This window comes from Ceratotherium simum, chromosome X (genome assembly GCF_057802395.1).
Source record: "Ceratotherium simum simum isolate JZ-2026a chromosome X, ASM5780239v1, whole genome shotgun sequence".
Taxonomy (NCBI): Eukaryota; Metazoa; Chordata; class Mammalia; order Perissodactyla; family Rhinocerotidae; genus Ceratotherium; species Ceratotherium simum.
In genome coordinates, this window is record NC_141940.1 from 86,872,423 (window position 1) to 86,889,638 (window position 17,216).

The window sequence follows — 17,216 nt, forward strand, 5'->3', positions numbered from 1 at the left end:
AGCCTCCATGCCTGGGTGGGGGTGGTCTCCGGAAGTGGCGGCAGGGTCCGTCCCCCCCCCCAAGCGTTCGGGAGGCCGTCACACGACGCTGGCCTCCTGGGGCAGGTCCAGCTAGGAGAAAACCTGCTGCCTTCTTCCACACTTGTGCAAATGATTCGGAGCTTATTCACCTGCCATTTTGCTATAGCAAAATGAAATGCAGAGAACCAAAAGTAAGAAAATTGAAAGCAGTAAAACCAAAATAAAACATAAAGATCGTCAGCCAAGAGAGACTTACGGGAGAAAGCAGAGGGTGAAAATAAAATGAAGCAGTGTTTTATCGTATGTATTTAAGCGGGCCTTCTGAAATTTAACTAAAAACATTACTGCTTTTTCTTCAGAGAACTGCTCTTTTCAGGGCCAGTTACATCAAACCAACTGGCCCCTAGATGTTAGCTGTCTGCTATTCTTGATTGTACTTCAGAACGTGTTCAATATCCTCATGCTAGGAATGAGAAGAAAAAACACCTGTCAGAATTTTATGGAATATTTTTGCATTTCATTAGAATTTACAGATCTTTTACCTCTTGTAAACATTTCCATTATATCCTATTTCACAGAAGCTTGTACTTTTAGGCATTAGGTTTACTAAATACTGCATCTGCCTATCTACTCAAATTATTTCCTTTACTTATGGCTTTTTGTATTATCCACTTTTCCTGAGAGGATGTATAAATTACCTGAATATCTCTAAAACCACCCGCCTTCCATTTAAGCATCAAAAATTATTTTATTTCTTCACAGTAATTTTAATTTGTATTTCAGTCTTTGCTTATGTTTTGGAAGATCCAGCTATCTACCAAAGCCTGAAGGCACAGAATGTTTATTCTCATCAATGTCCTTTCTGCTTCAGTATTCAGAATTACTGTCTGTCTTTGTCCATGATGACGATTTTATTTATGGCTTTTATAACCCGTTGGTCAGAAGTTATTACCTTGCTACAGGCTATTAGGATGACTTCCTATATGAATGAGATCATCCTATATTTTCCTTTTCATTTCCCTAAATATACTGCGAGCTCTAAGAAAAGGACTCCTGACAAAGCTCACTGTTTCTTGGTACATAGTTACCATTTGTACTTCTTCAAGTAACATCCTTTTAGTTAAAGTGAAAGGCACTGTACCAGCCTGGCTTAATGACCTGAACGTCACCTTTCCACACCAGCATGTATGCAGATGAACATTCCTTGGTTTTATTTTCTCATTGCTACAGTTTACTGATTTAATTGCCTCAAGCTTAATTTAAAAGACATCAAATTACCTGTGGATCCATTTGTCAAATGGAAAAGCTGTTTCATTCCACTTACAATTCACAACCTTAAGCAAACTGAAAAGCCTATATCAATAATAATTTGTCATATGCCAATTGTATCTTAATAAAGCTGGAAAAAATAATAATTTGTTAATATGTTGTCATGTTAAAAATGATTAAAACGTACAACTACAATAAGAATCATAGTTTTACAAACAGAAAGGAATGATGACTCAGAACGTATGAAACACTAAACTGAAGCTTTCCCCACCCTAACTTTCATAACTTTTCAGAATGTGTATTTGGGGGCTATCCTGTTATCTATTACATAGTGTTTTTAAAAAAACAAAATAGTTCCAAGTCTTTATACCTGCTCAGGAACACTGTATATTACAAATATTAATTTTATTTATTTATTTTTAATTTTTTGTTTATTGCAGTAACATTGGTTTGTAACATTATATAAATTTCAAGTGTACATCATTATACTTCTATTTCTGCATAGATTACATCATGTTCACCACCCAAATACTAATTACAACCCATCAGAACACACATGTGCCGAATTATCCCCTTCGCCCTCCTCCCTCCCCCCTTCCTCTCTGGTAACCACCAATCGAAGCTCTGTCTCTATGTGTTTGTTTGTTGTTGTTATTATCTACTACTTAATGAGTGAGATCATACGGTATTTGACCTTTTCCCTCTGACTTATTTCACTTTGCATAATACCCTTAATGTCCATCCATGTTGTCACAAATGGCTGGATTTCATCGTTTCTTATGGCTGAGTAGTATTCCATTGTGTATATATACCACACCTTCTTTATCCATTCATCCCGTGATGGGCACTTAGGTTGCTTCCAAGTCTTGGCTATTATGAATAACGCTGGAATGAACACAGGGGTGCATGTATCTTTACTCATTGGTGTTTTCAATTCTTTGCATAAATACCCAGTAGTGGAATAGCTGGATCATATGGTAGTTCTATCTTTAATTATTTGAGGAATCTCCATACTGTTTTCCATAGTGGCTGCACCCCTTTGCATTCCCACTAGCAGTGTATAAGAGTTCCTTTCTCTCCACATCCTCTCCAACACTTGTTGTTTCCTGACTTGTTAATTATACCCATTCTGACGGGCATGAAGTGATATCTCATTATAGTTTTGATTTGCATTTCCCTGATAGTTAATGATGTTGAACATCTATTCATGTGCCTGTTGGCCATCTGTATATCTTCTTTGGAGAAATGTCTGTTCAGGTCTTTTGCCCATTTTTTAACTGGGTTGTTAGATTATTGTTGTTGAGATGCATCAGTTCTTTATATATTTTGGAGATTAAGCCCTTATCAGATGTATAGTTTGCAAATACCTTCTCCCAATTGTCAGGTTGTCTTTTCATTTTGTTGATGGTTTCCTTTGCTGTGCAGAATATTTTTAGTTTGATGTAGCCCCATTTCCTTATTTTTTGTATTGTTTCTCTTTTGTATTGTTTCTCTATTGTTTCTCTGGTGCTTGAAAATATGTTGCTCAGACCGATGTCGAAGAGCGTACTGCCTATGTTTTCTTCCAGAAGTTTCATAGTTTCAGGTCTTACCTTCAACTCTTTAATCCATTTTGAGTTAATTTTTGTGTATGGTGCAAGGTAGTGGTCTACACTCATTGTTTTGCATGTGGCTGTCCAGTTTTCCCAACACCATTTGTTGAAGAGTCTTTCTTTTCTCCATTGTATGTTCTTGGCTCCTTTGTCGAAGATTAGCTGTCCATAGATGTGTGGGTTTATTTCTGGGCTTTCAATTTTATTCCATTGATCTGTATGTCTGTTTTTGTGCCAGTACCATGCTGTTTTGGTTACTATAGCCTTGTAGTATATTTTGAAATCTGGGAGTGTGATACCTCCATCTTTGTTCTTTTTTCTCAGGATTCCTTTAGCTATTCGGGGTCTTTTGTTGTTCCATATAAATTTTAGGATTCTTTGTTCTATTTCTGTGAAAAATGTTGTTGGAACTTTGATAGGGATTGCATTGAATCTATAGATTGCTTTAGGAAGTATGGACATCTTAACTATGTTAATTCTTCCAATCCAATGCACGGAACATCTTTGCATTTCTTTGTGTCTTCTTCAATTTCTTTCAGCAATGTTTTAGAAGATCTTTCATCTCTTCAGTTAAGTTTATTCCTAGGTATTTTACTCTTTTTGTTGCAATTATAAATGGGATGGTATTCTTAATTTCTCTTTCTGCTACCTCGTTGTTAGTGTATAGAAATGCAACTGATTTTTGTATGTTGCTTTTGTATCCCGCGACTTTACCATATTTGGTTATTACTTCTAAAACTTTTCTGGTGGATTCTTTAGGATTTTCTATATATAAAATCATGTCATCTGCAAATAGTGAGAGTTTCACTTCTTCCTTTCCAATTTGGATCCCTTTTATTTCTTTTTCTTGCCTGATTGCTCTGGCTAGGACTTCTAGTACTATGTTAAATAGGAGTGGTGAGAGTGGGCATCCTTGTCTGGTTCCTGTTCTTAGGGGGATAGCTTTCAGTTTTTCACCATTGAGGATGATATTAGCTGTGGGTTTGTCATAGATGGCCTTTATTATGTTGAGATATTTTCCTTCTATACCCATTTTATTCAGAGTTTTTATTGTAAATGGATGCTGTATATTGTCAAATGCTTTCTCTGGATCTATTGAGATGATCATGTGATTTTTATTCTTCATTTTATTAATGTGGTGTATTATGTTGATTGATTTGCGAATGTTGAACCATCCCTGCAGACCTGGAATAAATCCCACTTGATCATGGTGTATAATCATTTTAATGTATTGTTGTATGCAATTTGCAGTGTTTTGTTGAGGATTTTTGCATCGATGTTCATCAGGGATATTGGCCTGGTATTTTCTTTTTTTGTGTTGTCCTTGTCTGGTTTTGGTATCAGGGTAATGTCGGCTTCGTAGAATGAGTTAGAGAGCTTCCCCACCTCCTAAATTTTTTGAAAGAGTTTGAGAAGGATAGGTATTAAGTCTTCTTTGAAGGTTTGGTAGAATTCACCAGAGAAGCTGTCTGATCCTGGACTTTTATTTTTGGGGAGGTTTTTGATTACTGTTTCGATTTCCTTACTGGTGATTGGTCTCTTCAAATTCTCTATTTCTTCTTGATCCAGTTTTGAAAGGTTGTATGATTCTAAGAATTTATCCATTTCTTCCAGATTGTCGAATTTGTTGGCATATAGTTTTCACAGTATTCTCTTATAGTCTTTTGTATTTCTGAGGTGTCTGTTGTTATTTCTCCTCTTTCATTTCTGATTTTAATTATTTGAGCATTCTCTCTTTTCTTGGTGAGTCTAGCTGAAGGTTTGTCAATTTTGTTTATCTTTTCAAACAACCAGCTCTTGGTATTATTAATTTTTTCAATTTTTTTTTCGTCTCTATTTCATTTATTTCTGCTCTGATTTTCATTATTTCCCTCTTCTACTGATTTTAGGCTTTGTTTGTTCTTCATTTTCCTATTCCTTTAGGTGCATTGTTAGATAGTTTATTTGAGATTTTTCTTATTTGTTGAGATAGGCCTGTATTTCTATAAACTTCCCTCTTAGAACCGCTTTTGCTGTATCCCGTAAATTCTAGCATGTGGTATTTTCATTTTCATTTGTCTCAAGGCATTTTTTGATTTCTCCTTTGATTTCTTCGTTGACCCAGTCGTTGTTCAGTAGCATTTTGTTTAATCTCCACGTATTTGTGGCTTTTCTGATTTTCTTCCTGTAGTTGATTTCTAGTTTCATACCATTGTGGTCAGAAAAGATGCTTGGTATTATTTCAATTTTCTTAAATTTATGGAGACTTGTTTTGTGGCCTAATATGTGATCAATCCTGGAGAATGTTCCATGTGCATTTGAAAAGAATGTGTATTCTTCGGTTTTTGGGTGGAATGCTCTGTATATATCTACTAGGTCCATCTGTTCTAGTGTGTCATTTAAGGCCAATCTTTCCTCATTGGTCTTCTGTTTGGATGATCTATCCGTTGTTGTAAGTGGAGTGTTAAAGTCACCTACTATTATTGTGTTACTGTCTATTTCTCTTTTTATGTCTGTTTATAATTGCTTTATATATTTAGGTACTCCTACATTGGGTGTGTAAATATTTACAAGTGTTATATTCTCCTGTTGGATTGTGCCCTTGATCATTATATCGTGCCCTTCTTTGTCTCTTTTTACAGTTTGTTTTAAAATCTATTTTGTCTGATATGAGTATTGCTACCCCAGTTTTTTTTTTTTTCATTGCCATTTTTTCATATGTTTTTCCATCCCTTCACTTTCAGTTTGTGAGTGTCTTTAGGTCTGAAGTGTGTCTCTTGTATGCAGCATATATATGGGGCTTGTTGTTTTATCCAATCAGCCATGCTATGCCTTTTAATTGGAGTATTTAGTCCATTGATGTTTAAAGTAGCTAGTGATAAGTATGTTCTTACTGCCATTTTTTAACTTTTTTTTCCTCAGTGTTTTAGTAGTCCTTCTCTGTTCCTTTCTCCTTCTATACAGAATTTATGGTCTCTTTAGTTTGACCCCTGTCTGAAAGCTCTACTCTTTAACTCCTCCCTCATTCAATGTTTTTGATATCATATTTAACCTCCTTTTTTGTGCATTTGTACCCATTACCCTCTTATCATGGAAATAGATAATTTTTCCTATTTGTGATCTTCTCTTTTCCCCTTAAACAAGTTCTTTTAACATTTCTTGTAGCACTGGTTTCTTGGTGATAAACTCCTTTAATTTTTGCTTGTCTGGGTAGCTATTGATCTCTCCTTCCATTTTGAATGATAACCTTACCGGATAGAGTATTCTTGGCTGTAAGTTTTTTCCTTTTAGCACTTTAAATATATCGTGCCACTCTCTTCTAGCCTGTAAGGTTTCTGCTGAGAAGTCAGCTGATAGCCTTATGGGGTTTCCTTTGTATGTAACTTGTCTTTCTCTTGCAGCTTTTAGGATTCTCTCTTTATCTTTAATTCTGGACATTTTGATTATGATGTGTCTTGGTGTGGGCCTCTTTGGGTTTATCTTGTTTGGTGCTCTCTGTGCTTCCTGTACCTGAATGTCTGTTTCCTTCCTTAGGTTAGGGAAGTTTTCATCTATTATTTCTTCAAATAGATTCTCTGCCCCTTTGTCTCACTCTTCTCCTTCCAGGACACCTATAACATGGATGTTAGTGCTCTTGATGTTGTCCCAGAGGTCCCTTAGACGGTCCTCACTCTTTTTAATTCTTTTTTCTTTTACCTGTTCAGCTTGGGTAATTTCTTCTAGTCTTTTGTCCATTTTGCAGATCCATTCTTCTGTATCCTCTACTCTGCTTTTGAGTCCCTCTAGTGAATTTTTCATTTCCAGTATTGCATTCTTCATTTCTGATTGGTTCTTTTTTATATCTTCCATTTCTTTGTTGACATTCTCACTGAGTTCATCTATTCTTCTCTCCAGATCAGTGAGCATCCTTAATACTCTTTGTTTGAACTCTCTGTCGGGTAGGTTGCTCAATTCTGTTTCACTTAGTTCCTTTTCTGGGGTTTTGTCCTGTTCCCTTACTTGCAATGTATTCCTTTTCCTCCTCATTTTGCCTCTTTCCCTTTGCTTGTGTCTATGTATTATGTAGGTCAGCTACGTCTCCTGCTCTTGGATAGGTGACCTTATATATTTGATGCCTTAGGAGGCCCACAATGTGCTACCCTCAATTCTCAATGTTCCAGGAGTGATCCCTATGTGGGCTACGTGTGTCCTTCTGTTGTGGCATGTTTGATCTCCCTGTAGGCGCCCAGGGAGGCTCAGCAATCCTCCTGACCAGCTGTTGTAATGCTCAGCTGCTTGTAGTTGTTGTGGGCCCTTCAGTCTCTTTATCAGGTGTGGGGAGCCCCAGCACAGTTGGCTGCAAGTTCTAACACCACATTCCTATTGCAGTATTTCTTTTAAGTGAGTATGTCCCACCGTGGCAGGTTTTTAGTCTCAGGGGCTTCCAATTGCTATAAGCCTCCAGCCTTTAGGTCTTTTGTCTTCTCTCTGGGGATTGCAGCTGGGGGTGGCTGGCCTCAGGCATGGGAGCACCCAATTGTTTCAGGCTTTGGAAGGTGGGGCAAAACCCCTATGTGCAACTTGAGTAGCACAAGTCTTCTGCAGCTGACAAGCCCTGCCGCCCACAGGTCCACACACACAGTCAAGACAGTCCTGCCCCATGTGCACGCCCTGACCTCCTGAATTGGACCCAGTCTCTCCACAGCAGGAGCCCCACATACTCCACCAATCCCCACACTCTCTACCGGCTCCTTGTGCATGCCTTGCCCCACTGAAGTGGGCTCAGTTGCCAGGCTGCAGAAAATCCAGTCACCAGTCTATGCAGGACCACAAGTTGCCTGAGGGCTTGTTGTTGGGTGGGGCCAATCCCTAGGGTGGGCTGCCTGCCCTGGCTGACCTGGATTAAATCCATACTCTAGTGAGTGGGGCAGACCCTGGGCTAACAGGCCCCAGAGAGAACTCCAATGGTGTCTGTGTCAGCATGCCCACATCAGGCCACAACAATGGCTGCCGCCAATGTCCCAGTCCCTGAAGAGGTCTTACCTCTCACTGTGATGCACTCAGAGCCTATCAGGTGAGTCTCTTTTCACCAAAGTACTGTACACCTTTCTTTCTAGTGATTTTAGGTTGCTTTCTGAAATAGGTGAGTTTGTGTGTGGGTCCTTTAAGGGCTGGTTTTAGTTTCTTTGTGAACCAGCTTTTCTGGGGGTACGCCCCAATGTTTTAGTAGCAGGCAAAGTCAGATATTATGCCACTTGTCTCGATTGTGCTGGGTCCACAACATGCCTACAGCGAGTCCCTCCCCAGCTCAAGGCCCTGCTCCTCCAGGGAGGGCTGTGTACCTTTGGGCTGCTCCATGACAGCCGTGAAGCTGGCGGCTTGTTAAGGCGGCATTTTTTCTCTCCAGAAGGGTGTTTCTGCCTCTTCCACATCAATTAGGATTGTCCTTTGTTGAAGGAGTTCCTCTTACCCAGTTTTCAGTTCTCTCTCAGCGGTAATTTTTCCATGAATAGTTGTAAATTAGCTGTGTCCGTGGGAGGAGGTGAGTTCAGAGTCTGCTTAGGCCGCCATCTTATCTTCTCTCTCTAGATAGATCACAAATATTAATTTGTTATTAACACCTGAGTGAAAAGTCAACATTTTGGCCATATTGTTGTTTCTGTTACCCAAAAAACTGCTGGATGCAAACTGTTCCATTAATCAGATTTTCACTGCCAACTTTAAAATATGACCTTACATAAACACTTTTATCAAATTAAAAAAATAAATTGCATTTATATAAACTAAAAATGATTAGTGGAAACCAAAATTGAAACCACATTGCCATTTGAAATCACCTCAGAAAAATAAAATACACATACACTTAATAAAACATATACAGGATCCATATGATGAAAATTATAACATATTGATGAAACAAACTAAAGAAGACCTCTACAAATGGAGAGACTTATCGTGTTCATGGACTGGAAGACTCAACTAGAAAAGTGATCACTTCTCTCCAAATTGATTTGTAGGTTTAATGCAATTCCTATCACGATCCCAGGAATGGTGTTTTGTAGATATAGATGAGCCTATTCTAAAACATATATGGAAATTCAGAGGCCCAAGGATAGCTAAAAGAATCTTCATTAAGAATAAAGTGTGAGGAATTATTCTACCCGATATTAAGATTTATTATTTAGCTACAGTAATCAAGACAGTGTGGTATTGGCTGAGGGATAGACACATACATAAATGGAATGATAGAAATCCAGAAATAGACCTACACAAATATGCTGAATTGAATTTTGACAAGGGTACAAAAGCAATTCAATGGAGGTAGGATAGCCTTTTCAGCAAATGGTACTAGAGCAAGTGGATTTCCATAGGCCCCCAAAATGAATCTGGACCTGAACTTCACACATTATAAAAAAGTTAATCCAGAATAGATTATGGACATAAAAGTAAAAACAGGAAACAATGAAAAATTTAACTACATAGAAAAATCTTTGCGATCCAGGGCTAGGAAAAGAGTTCTTAGGCTTGACACCAAAAGCATGATCCATAAAAGGCAAAATTGATAAACTGAACCTCACCAAAACTAAAAACTTTTGCTCTGTGAAAGCCCATGTGAATATGATGAAAAGACAAGCTACAGATTGGGAGAAAATATTTGCAAACCAAATATTTGACAAAGGATTAGCATTTAGAATGTATAAAGAATTCTCAGAAAACCAAGTTAATGATAAACCAATTAGAAAGTAGACAAAAGACATAAACAGCCAGTTCACTGTAGAGAATATAAAATGGTAAATAAGCATGTGAAAACATAGTAAACACAATTAGCCACCAGAAAAGCAAATTAAAATGACAATGAAATAGCACTACACACTTATCAGATTGGCCAAAATAATAAATAGCGACAATACCAAATGCTGGTGAAGACATGGAAAATCTGGATCACTCATACTTAATACATATTTCATGAGAGTGTAAAATGATACTGCCACTCTGCAATACAGTTTGGCAGTTTCTTTGAAACTAAATGTGTAATTTCCATAGGTCTTAGCAATTTTACTCATGGGCATTTACCACAGAGAAATGAAAATTTATTTTTACACAAAAATCTGTATACAAATGTTCATAGCAGCATTATTTGTAATAGGTCAAAACTAGAAACAGCCCAGATGTCTTTCAACAGGTGAATGGTTAAACAACTGTGATACATCCATTGCACAGAGTACTACTCAGCAACAAAAAGGAACAAACTCTTGATACATGCAACAACTTGGATGAATCTTCAGGGAATTATGCTGAGGAAAAAAAATCCCAAGAGGTTACATACTGTATGATTTCATTATTGCATCATTTTTGACATGACAAAATCTTAGAAATGTAGAGCATATTAGTGGTTGCCAGGTTAGGGGTTTAGGGGACGGTAGGTTGGGGAAATGTGTGTCATTATAAAAGGACCACATGTGAGATCCTTGTGATGAAAGAACACCTCAGTATCTTTACTGTGGTGTTGGATACGCAAGTGACAAAATTGTATAGCACTAAATACACACACCCCCAACCTCCACCCCCACCACACACACAAATGAGTACAACTGGAAAATCTGAATAAGATCAGTGGAGTGCACCCACATCAATTTTCTAATCATGATATTGTACTGTAGTTTTGCAAAATCGTATCTGTATTAATTCTTACAACTGCATGTGAGTCTACAACTGTGACAATAAAATTTTACAACAAAAAATAGAAAGGCAAGAATCGAAGGAAAAGCAGGACCAAGTTGAAGGAGAGGTGGTGAATGTGAATTGAAAAAGAGGATAATAAAAAGAGGGCGGGGTTCTTGTAGTGCATGATGCATTTTCACAGGACTTTGCATTTAAACAGACTTAGGTTAATAACTGGCTCCATCACTGGCTTGGTGTGTAAAGTTGAGTGAATGACTTAACCTCTCTGATCCTCAGTTATCTCATCTGTAAATGTGAATAATAACATTATATTCTCCCTTCTGTGAAGCTGTTCCTGACCACCTGGATTACACGGTTCTTCTCTGTGTTCCGTGCATCCCTAGCTCACTCCTGCCATGGCTCTCATCATATTTGTTAATTATCTTCTTTGTGGCTGTCTGCTTACTAGACAATGTGATATTCGAGCACTGTTATCTTGCAAGAATCATCTCTGAATCTCCAGAGCCTGCCTAACCCAGCATCTGGACCCTGGTACCCAGCAGATGAGAGATGATGACACATGCTACACACTCAAAAAACTATAGCTATGGTCAATTTGTTCATAGGAAATAATATATTGAAATGAGTGAACATACAAAAGTCTCTGCTTATATTTATGTTCATGACCTGGGGGTGGTGGTGGTGGTGGTGGCTTGTAGCCCCATATTCTGTCCACAATATTCTGGTACCATTTTATTCTCCTCTTTTTCCCCTTCATAAACCTAAATACAAAATGACTGATGAACAGAGATGGGCTTCAGTAAATACTTGTTGGATGAATACAACACTGCGATCAGGTTACTTTAGTTTTTCAGTGAGTGGTCGTAGATGTCACTCAGGCTTACATCAGCATAATCAAGGACATGAACTCAATGATCAGTGACCTTAGCTGAGTCCAGGTGGGTTCTTTCACACTCAAAATGAGACTTCTCTCTTTGTCTTCTTCCTGCTTCTTTCGCCCCAACTTCTGTGTGTGTTTTTTCTTACAGTGTCCCTTTCCCCTATGCCCTTTCTTTGCATTTCCACTGCTTTTCTGTTTATATGTCTGTCTGCCCAAAGTGATAGTGAGATGCCAGATGCCAAGGACTATGATCCATTCTTCTTTCATTTCTGACTTCAAAGATATGCCTGAAACATGGTGGGCATTACTGTTTTCCTACTACATTAATTTACTTATCTTTGTAATGACTCAGACAGAAAGAACACCCCCCTTATTCTGTAAATTTTAATGTAGATATTATCTGTGTTGGTACCAGGTGTTAGACAGGCTCTTGTATTGAGTTGTGAATATGTTACATGGCAACAACTTGGACCTATTTTCTTTGCCATCTCACACAGAGAGAATCATAGTTTTCAGTACCCAGAATGGCTTGGGGCCGCATACACCAGGCTTTAGTAATTTAAAATCCACCTTCTCTCATAAGCAACTGCAAAACCTTCCTGCTCCAATTGTGCTTAGTTTTAGCAATGTACAGTGTAATTACAGAGTGATTTCCCAGCTCTACTCTAGGCATATTGAAAACAGTGCCCACAATGCATTACTCTAGTGTACCTCTGACATCCAGCTAAGTGGCAAGTACATTGTAGGTACTCGGGTAGCACTTTATTGCACCTGAGGAACAAAGTGTTGACTCACTTATTTGAGCTTTCTGATTATCTTTAAAAATCGACCGTGTGGTCATCCTCCTTCCAGTAACAGTGGTGTGAGGAATTTGGGCAATTCACTTTCACAGAACACAAGTAAAAAACTGGACAAAATTATTGAAAACAACCATTTCATGGCACCAACAGACAATAACCTGAGAAGTGTTTCTTTATGAAAAAGAGCAACTGCAACTGTGTTGGATGAGAAAGTGAGTTTGTGGGCTTTTTACCTGAGGGTGTTCCCATCCCCACTCTTCAGCTCAGAAGGTAAAAATCCACACCTTTACTTGTATGGAGGTGGTGGACTCAATCTGGGGATGTTGGCAGACCAGCTAGAAATTCTACATGGAGAATTTGGAAGTCAAAAGTCATGAAAGGGCCGAGATGTTAAATTCTCCACAACTCCTGGTCTGACCGCTAAACTATGCATGCATGGGGGAGACCCGAGGGAGCCAGGCAAAAATTGAAAGTCTGGGATGACTTGTGACATACATACGTTGCTGTACCTTTGAATGCATTCCTCAATCCACATGCCACTTGGGTGGCAGAGAGAGGTGACCTTATGGCTTGTGTAGGGTTGCAAGTTTTAGCAAATAAAAACAGAGAATACCCAGTTAAATTTAAATTTTAAATATACTAAAAATATTACTCATTGCTTATCCGAAATTCAAATTTATTGGGGCATCTTGTATTTTATCTGGCAACCCTAGCATTGAGGTGTCTGAACATAAACTCTACCCAAATCATTGGCTGAATACAGGTGAAAGGGAGACTGCCAGGGTTCCAGGTGAAAAAAAAAAAAAAGAAAAAATCTGCTGAGCAGAGATAACATTGCCTGCACACCATGTGGGAGACAGTTTTAGCAATTTGAGTCCAGTTGAGGCCACGATAATTATCAACTAATACCAAAAAAAAAGCCAACAACATTCAGAAGAACAAAACACAACCAGAGTCACTAGAACGTATGATCTATATGGTTTATCTTTCAATCAAAATTTACTAGATAGGGAAAAAAACTAGAAAATATAACCCATTCTCAAGAAAATAAATGAATCAATAGAATCTCACTCTCTGTGAGACTAGATTTTGAATTTAGCAGTTAAAGACTTCAATGAAGGTATTATAAATATGTTAAAGGAATTTAAGAAATAAATGTTTAAAATTTAAAGGAAAATATGGTGGATCTGGGTCAAAAATAAGGAATATCAACAGAAAAATAAAAACTATGAGAGAAAAACTATTGAAATTCTAGAGCTGAACAGTGTGATAACTGAAACAAAAATATCACTAGATTTGCTCAGGAGCATAACCGAGATGGCAAAAGACACAATCGCAAAACTTGAAGATAGATCAATAGAAATTATTCAGTCTGAAGAACAGAGTTAGAGAGTGAACAAAAGGGAGCAAAGCCTCAGAGACCTGTGGGAAAATATCAAAATCCTAACATATGTGTAATTATAATACAGGAAGGACAGGAGAAGCAGAAGGGGCAGAAGAGATTTTTGAAAAAAAAAAAATAATGGCCAAAATATTCCCAAATTTGGTAAAAGGATTAATTTACAGATCAAAGAATCTAAATGAACTCTCAGCTGGAGAAACACATAAAGAAGCACAACCTGAAAGCCAAAGTCAAAAAGGAAATTTTGAAAGCAGCAATAGAAAAATAATACATCAGAGAAACAGAAAATTAAAAAACCTTATGAAGGAATCAAGTCTGGAATGATCAAGAAATAAAGATGAATGCGGCTACATTGTACTGAATGAGAGGAGAGGTTGGAGAGGTAGGCAGAAGCCAGATAGTGTAGGGTTTTTCAGGCCATGCTAACGAGAATGAATTTCATTCAAAGTAAAATGGGAAGTGCATGTAGAATTTTAACAAGTCCTGACATAATTTGTTTAACGTGCTTAAAAATCATGGTGGCTACCTTGTGGACAATAGAGTTTAGAGGGACAAGGGTTGAATGAGGGAGGAAAAATAAGATGTTATTGTAATTAAGGCAAGAGATGATGAGTGATATTTGATTTTAGAGTAGCAGTAATCTATAAGGCAGTTGTACTCAGGATATATTTTGAAGATAGAATCAAGAGGACTTGCTGATGCATATTAGTAAAAAACAATGTACAACAAACCCAAGAGTTCTGTTTCAGACATGTTGAGTCATCCAAACAGGGAAGTCAGTTAGGTTAGAAAAGTCTGGGTCTCTTAGGAGAGGATGGCTCTCAAGATATAAATTTGGATGGATTCCATGTTCTGATTCTTTACCACAATCTGTCTACTTTTGTCTACTTTTCTTATTCCTCAGGTACACGCTTTGTATATTTTGTCTAGAGTCTTGAGTTGTAATCAATGGGAGAGATAGGCAGTAGTGGGCTTACTCCATGGTGGCCAGAAGCAGAACTTCCTCACTGGATTTTGTGGAGGATAAAATTCAATTGCAAGTTGCATCAAGTTAGTGGTCTGAATGCATGTTTGGATTCTAGATTCTATTTGACATTGTAAGATACTAAAATGGTGAGTGGATTTTTTGAAATTAATGTGTCTTAAAACATAAGGAAGGCTCCACTGAAGGTCAGAACTTATGTGCAATGACTGAAACATGGAAAAAAGATACATTCTGAGTGAATGACTAAATCAAACCTAAAACCAGGCATAGGACAGAAGCGCTATCAGAGGGAGGCAGGTGGTACACTCTCCCTGCAGTGGGAATCAGGGGTCTCTCCCCACAATGGTGAACATAGGCATATTGTTGCTCCAGCACTTAGTTGAGATACTTCAGATGCCAGTCCTTGTGCCCAGGTGCTCCCTTGTGGGATGATATGAATAGTATTCTCACACTGGCTGCATAGGCACTAGAGCTTGTGCACGTACATTGGCTTACAGAGGTGTATCTCTACTTTTCATGATTCATAATGGATTATATTGACTAACTGGTTTTCTGTCAAGTCCTCTGATGGTCACTCAGCCCAGTTCATAATATTCTTCTGACTGACAATTAGTTTGGCACAGAGTCATTATCATTTCTGATATAAGCTCCAGAACTATTTTCTAGTGAATAACAATGATTATTACTTTCACCCTAAAAGCAACTACAAATGTGTAAGTTAACGTGGACTGGAAAGCACCCTTGTGACCTCATCAGAGAAACTAGGAATTAAAATGTCCAGCTATCCATCCATGCATGCATGATATCATGACTTCCTCCATCTATCCATCCAAACAATATGCTTTGAGATCCTCCCTTGGCCATGAACTGAACTACAGTCCACATCCCATTAAAAAGCTTCAGCATCAATCCTATGAGGCAGGCCCAGGGACCATTTGAAAGGACCTTTTCCCCAATTTTGAAATTCTGATCCTGCCTTGTCTCCTCTGGGCCCAGTCGCCACCTTTGAGATTCCTGTGACATATTTATCTCCAGCTCATAAACAGAGATTTCAGATGCAACCAGGCTTGTTGCATATCTTTCCAGACGATAAATCACTGGAGTTCCTCCTACAGACCAGGAGAAAACAACTGGAAAGTTAGTACCAAATGACCTAAGAGCCACTGTAGGGGAGGAAGACTATCCTCTACCCACTCTGGGTCCTTCTGGCTGGGGTATGAATTAAATTGACATGAAACAGAGTAACAGGAAAAAATCAAACAAAGCTTTATAACTTGTATACATGGAAGAGACCCAGGAAAAACTGGGTAACCCGACAAAATGGCAGAGGTTCTCATCTTAAATACTATCTTCAGCTAAAGACAAAGGAGGATGTTGGGGGTGGGAAGAGTCAGCTATGGGAGATTACCAGAAAAGTGCAGTAAACAAGAGTAAGGTTAATATGCAGATTTAAGTCCTTTCCTTCCACACTGATAAGAGTTTCTAGAGATAAAGTCATCTCCACTTCTTCTTGGTACACAAATGGAGATTTCCCTTACAAATGTAAATGTCTCTTACAAAGGATAACTTCTACTTGGTTTTCAGAGCTTTGATAAGAATGGGCTTAGCAAAGACCCTCCCAGTCTATCCATACCCAGAGTTATTTATGGGGACAGGTCTTCTATCTTAAATTCTTTTAGGCAGTTAGTGGGGGGGAGGTCAAAGTTTCTTTCAGAGTCTTTTGTTCTTGAAAATAATCAAAGTAAAGAGACATATTTTGAGGTGGCCAATTCTGATCCCCCACACCACATATCCATGTGAGAGGATGCTTTTCAACTCATGCATTCTAGAGCAGGAAGTGCAACAACTAAAGCCCTCTTCAAAAAGGTACAATTTTGGGGTTAATTTTTTTTAATATGTAGGTTAAGTCTCCCACTGTATTATACAACCATCTTCCCATCTATTTGCCAGTTTGGTTTATCAATAGGTAAATTTCCAGCCTGATTTATTTAAAGAGAGGATATGTCTGCTTTTTGGTTCTTAAGCTGCTAGGAATAGGGCTGCACCTTATTTTAGATGAAGTTGGTTTAGTGTGGACTTTCCTCTAAATAAATAGTTGTAGATAAGACTCTAAACATATTGGAAATGTCAACATAAGCCTTGGGGGACATCAATGTGCCAAAAAAAAAAATCTAGACACATACTTTGCACCTTTCACAAGAATGAACTCTAAATGGATCACAGACCTAAACGTAAAATGCAAATCTATACAACTCCTAGAAGACAACATAGGAGAAAATCTAAATGACCTTGGGTTGGCAATGACGTTTTAAAAACAACACCAAAAGCAGAATCCATGAGAGAAAAAAGTCAATAAATTGGGCTTTGTTAAGATTAAAAATTGCTCTATGAAAGACACTGTTCAGATAATGAAATGACAAGCCACAGACTGGGAGAAAATATTTGTAAAAAAATGTGATAAAAGATTGTTATCTTAAATATATAAAGAATTCTTAAAGCTCAACAATGAGTAAACAAAGAACCTAATTAAAAAATGGGCAAAAGATCTGAACAGACACCTCACCAAAGAGGATGTACAGATAGCAAATAAAGCTATGAAATGATGCTCAGTATCATGCGTCATTAG

At 38.0% G+C, this 17,216-nt stretch overlaps 1 pseudogene; it reads left to right on the forward strand.

Annotated features, from left to right (window-relative positions):
* The first annotated feature begins 361 nt into the window (after window positions 1-361).
* On the forward strand, window positions 362-1,415 carry LOC101402326 (putative G protein-coupled receptor 160; annotated as a pseudogene).
* The last annotated feature ends 15,801 nt before the right edge of the window (window positions 1,416-17,216 follow it).